Raw genomic sequence first — 5,648 nt, forward strand, 5'->3', positions numbered from 1 at the left:
ATATAGGGATTTAATTTTAAAAGTTCTCAAGACCCTCCTGGATAATCCCAATGGGATTTAATTTCAAAAATTCTCAGGATCCTCCTGGATAATGGGATTAATTTAAGTTTCGAGGACCCTCCTGGATAATGGGATTTAGTTTTAAATTTTCAGGACCCTCCTGGATAATGGGACTTAATTTTAAAAGTTCTTAGGACCCTCCTGGATAAGGAGATTTAATTTTAAATTTTCAGGACCCTCCCAGATAACTGGATTTAATTTTAAAAGTTCTGAAGACCCTCCTGGATAATGGGATTTAATTTAAAATTCTCAGGACCCTCCTGGATAATGGGATTTAAGTTAAGTTTTCAGGACCCTCCTGGATAATGGGACTTAATTTTAAGTTTTCAAGACCCTCCTGGATAATGGGATTTAGTTTTAAGTTTTTAGGACCCTCCTGGATAATAGGATTTAGTTTTTAAGTTTTCAGGACCCTCATGGATAATGGGATTTAGCTTTCAAATTTTCAGGACCCTCCTGGATAATGGGATTTAATTTTATGTTTTGAGGACCCTCCTGGATAATGTGATTTAATTTTAAATTTGCAGGACCCTCCTGAATAATGGGATTTAGGTTTTTAAATTTTCAGGGCCCTCCTGGATAATGGGATTTAATTTTAAGTTTTCAGGATCCTCCTGGATAATGGAATTTAATTTTAGGTTTTCAGGACCCTCATGGATAATGGGATTTACTTTTTAAGTTTTCAGGACCCTCCTGGATAATGGGGTTTAGTTTTAAGTTTTCAGGACCCTCCTGGATAATGAGATTTAGTTTTAAGTTCTCAGGACCCTCCTGGATAATGAGACCTAGTTAGATTTCAATACCTTCATAGATAACAAGATTTAACGTAAGTTCTACCTGTATGAAATATAACTTAGCTTTAAAGTTGTCACTCTTAAGATGAGATTTAATTTGAAGTTTTCAGGGCCCTCCTGGATAATAGGGTTTAGCTTTTAAATTCTTAAAGCTTTTTAGGTAGCATGATTCGATTAACACTCACAGATGTTCCCAGATTCCAAACTGGGGCAGAAAAATTTCTTTTGTTTTGTCTGTTTTGTTGTAATGGCAAGCGCCCACCTGAAGAACAAGAGAATACAGTTCAAGTTTTGGAAATCAGGCGCCCACCTAGATAACAAGGGAATACTGTTCAAGTTTTGGCAATCAAGCGCCCACCTGGATAACAAGGGAATACATTTCAAGTTTTGGCAATCAGGCGCCCACCTGGATAACAAGGGAATACAGTTCAAGTTTTGGCAATCAGGCGCCTACCTGGATAACAAGGGAATACATTTCAAGTTTTGGCAATAAGGCGTCCACCTGGATAACAAGGGAATACAATTCAAGTTTTGGAAATCAGGCGCCCACTTGGATAACAAGGGAATATAATTCAAGTTTTGGAAATCAGGCGCCCACCTGGTGAACAAGGGAATACAATTCAAGTTTTGGAAATCAGGTGCCCACTTGGAGAACAAGGGAATACAATTCAAGTTTTGGCAATCAGGCACCCACCTGGAGAACAAGGGAATTCATTTCAGAGTTACTTTCAATTCGCAAATTCAAGAGGCATCAGGAGCCCGCCTGAAAAACAGGGTCCATTTTTCAGTTCCATGTTGAAGATCAAGTAGAGATTCAAGACAAGAAGTAGATAGGATCTTGTATTTTACTTTTACTTTTGCTATAATTTTTTCTTTGATTTTTCGATGTAATGGCAGGAACCGCGGACCGGAACCTCGACGGTACTTCACTCGGCTCTCCACCTCGGTATACTCCATCACTCTTCTCACTCCGAACTACATGTGGCCTGATTCCTTTATAGCCAAGGATATGTAGGCAGCTCAAATACCAGGGCTCGGTCACATTCTCTTTTCTTTTAGCTTTTGTCTCTCTAAATAAAGTTCGGGTCAAAAACATGTCTTGTTGTTCTTTGTCTGAAAACACTTCGTGTTTCCCGTCAAAGAGGGGCAGCTGTAGACATGTAATTTTTGACCCACACATTAGAAATACCTTAATAGTCCTAGTATTTTTAGGAAATTTATTTGAGTTTATTTCTATAGGATTTTACTTCATTATTAATTTTAATTCTATTTTTAAGACACGAAAATTTTAAAAAATACAAATATATTTCATGTTTTATCTTATTTCTATTTAGTTTAGGTTAAAATATTTATATAGGGGTATTATTTTAATTTTACCATAACTTTAACGTATTTTTTTATTCTTATTTTAATATGATCTTTGAAAATACCAAAAAATAGCTTCATGTCATGGTATAGTTGGTTTTAATTAATTAAGAGTGATTTCACAATTTTATAATACATTATTTTATAAAAGAAATCAACATTTTTAGCCTTGTAAAACCAAAGGGACATTTTTTAAAGACAATTTTAGCCCAAGAGGTAGCCCAAATCAGCAGCCCACTCCTCCAAACTCGCCCCAAACAACCCGGACCAACCCAACACCCACGACCCGCCCCACTTTCCACACTCAATCTCAGCCATTTATCCTTACTAGATCCAACAGCCACAATCTCTTCCCCAGCCCATATAAAACCTAATTATAACACAAAGAAAAAACCCTAAACCTAATCCCCCATCTCCCAAAAACGACGCCCCCACCCTCTCACACTCTCTGCCACGCCCAAACCACCACGACCTCACCGGAATCACGTTCCCATGGTCCCCTCCTCTTTTCTCTGCTTCTTCCACGACACTCAAATCGTACAAGCCTCATCATATCAATAAGATTCACGCGTTTTGCCTTTCTTTTTCGTTTTTTAAGCAAATCCGAGGCCTTATGATAAAAGATTGGAAAATGGGAGCCGTTGGATCAAAGTCTTGATCCAAGATCTCCATTTTTTTATTTTTTGTTTACAAAAGGATTTTTTCGAATTTTTGTTTTGGGGGTCCACACGGTTTTGGGCGTTACTTGGAGAAGAGGAGAAGAAGATTCGAGAGGGGCTATATATTTAGGGATTTTCGGACAGAAAGGAAAAAAACAATTTAAGAGAATTAAGGGTTGATTCTTAGCTTCTTCTGTTTTGTGTTTTTCTCGGTTTTCTCTTGGATTCAGAACAAAAAACGCTAAAAAATTCAGTTCTTTTTATTTTCTCAATTTTTGCTTCAGATTCTTTAACAAAAAAAAATACTACACTTCCTTTTCTGATTTTCGTTCGAAGATGGCGGTCATTTGAGTTTTGGTTTTAATTCGAGGTCGCTCGAGTCGTCGATTGCTTGCCAATTGAGGTCTGTTCGAAATCGCGAGTTCCTATTCCTTGGATGCTGTTTGTCATGGATTTTCACTGCCAGATTTAGTTGTATTTGATTGCGAGCAGAATTAGTTAAGAGCGCTTTCAGGTTCATCTCTTTTCTCTTCTGTATTTTCTGTGTTGTTGATCTAAATATGATGATAGCCATTAGGAGATGAGCTAAGCTTACTGTGATGGTTGAGGATTATTAATTGATTTCTAATTAGTATATTCACCTTTGGTAATTGTTTCTTCTAATTAAATCTTAGAGTTGGAAGATAGATGAAGTTTGCTTGGATTTGGATTCTTGTACCGCTAGTGTGCCAAGTTTGTGTTTGAGCTATCTTAATATGACATGCTTACTAGCTTCTTTTGGAATAGGATTATGTGAATAAAATCTTCAATCAAACTTTTGTGAGCTTTATAAGTAAAATGAACTGATCGTATTTGCTTCAAAATTATTAATATACTACTACTTTGATCTTCCGGTCTATTAAAAGTGAAGTTAAATATTTCGGTTTTTTTGTTTTGTTTCTTTAAAGGGTAGAAATCAGTTATTGTTTGAATAGGTCAAATGCTTTTCTTCTAAAAATAATAATAAATGGAGTTCTGTTGCATGTCACCTTAGTAATTTCAAGGGCATTTGACGTTATTTTTGTTTGGTAGCGAGTTTATCACCAACCTTGTTAAATTCAAGCTATGTGAAGTAGATTCTGAAACGAGATTAATTGACTCCCAATTTATAGTGAATGTGCTTTGTTAGTTCCAACTCTCCACTGTAATTTAGTCACATGTCCTAAGTTTGAGGAAATATGATTAAGTCACTTCATTTTAGTCCGCGTGAAGTGCTAAACCAAAACAAATAGATTGCTGGTTATGACTAAGTTATATCTGATTGCCATATAAGGTGATAGAGGATTAATGTATGGCCCATGATGTGCATGTCTTCTGTTCGTAGTTTAAGGCTATATTTTCGGTGTGAAACCCGGCTAGTTTGGCGAACTTATTGGGCAATAAATCAATCTTGTTCGGTTTTCGGATGTTTTGTGACTTTACTTACTAAATAAATCACCAGTGTTAATCATTCACCTTTGCATTTATTAGCCACCCAGTCTCTTTCTCAAATGTTCATTTTTGCTTTGGATACTTATTCAGGATACTTTATTTAGTTGGTAATTGATTCTGTTGGACATGAAATTGTTTGGATAACTATTGGGTCGTGGGAATTGGGAGAATGACCAAAGCCCATTAGTAATTAATCACTCTCATGCCTTAGGATTGGGCTTGGTCAAATGCATGAAATAAGAAGTTAAAGGAAAGTGAGCATGATTTAGATTTTGCTTTTACTTAGTTTTCTTTATTTATTTTGCTATATTGACCGCTAGTAGCATGTTTAGGCCGACAAAATTTGGGTAGGCAAGCCTTAGGATTTTTTTTAGTTTTGAGGCGAGAGGTCGTTCCCTTAGTTAAATTTATCCGGTGAATGCCCCGAAGGATTTGTATATATTTTATCCGGGATATGCCCCGAGGTATTTGTATTTGGAAGTTGAGAGCAAAACTCGTAGTACTTTTATTCTTGTTTTATTTTATTAGGTGGGGACGACCTCGAGCCTCTTTTGATTGTTTATTTTCGTTTTGTGTGCTTTTACCTCAATTAGAATATCCTTTAAGCCAACTAGATCGGGTATGTAACCGTACTAGTTACGGGACTTAGGGAGTGCCTAACACCTTCTCCCCGAGTCAAATGAACTCCCTTACCCAAATCTCTAGTGCGAACTTAGTTTTGGAGTCCAAAGAGTTTTAAAGGAAAAATCATGTTTAAAAACGGTGACCTGGCACACCGAAATCAATGTCAGGTGGCGACTCTGAGTTATTTCCTTTTGAACACAATTTTTGTCACATTCTAATTGGAAAACCTTTTTCAAGCTTTACAAATTCTTTTATTAATTTTAAGAGGGTTAAGTGAGGTTTGTAAAAAAAAGGGTGTGACAGTCAGGCCACATTAAGAGTAATCTCTTCAATAATTGGGTCATTTTGAGAGTAATCTCTCCGGTAGTCGGGTCATTTTGAGAGCAATCTCTCCGGTAGTTGGTCCACATTGAGATTAATCTCTCCGGTAGTCGGGCCACATTGAGAGTAATCTCTCCGGTAGTCGAGCCATATTGAGAGTAATCTCTTCGATAATCGGGTCACCTTGAGAGTAATCTCTCCGATAATTAGACCATGAGAGTAGTCTCTCCGATATTCGGGCAAGGATGAGTACTGATCCCCTTACACCCCAAGATTATCTTCTTCGTGCATGGATCATCTCGTTAAACAAGAACACACCTTTCTTGTTTGACCTACAAAAAAAAAAAGAACCAGT

Source organism: Nicotiana sylvestris, chromosome 10, assembly GCF_000393655.2.
Source record: "Nicotiana sylvestris chromosome 10, ASM39365v2, whole genome shotgun sequence".
In the NCBI taxonomy this organism is placed as follows: Eukaryota; Viridiplantae; Streptophyta; class Magnoliopsida; order Solanales; family Solanaceae; genus Nicotiana; species Nicotiana sylvestris.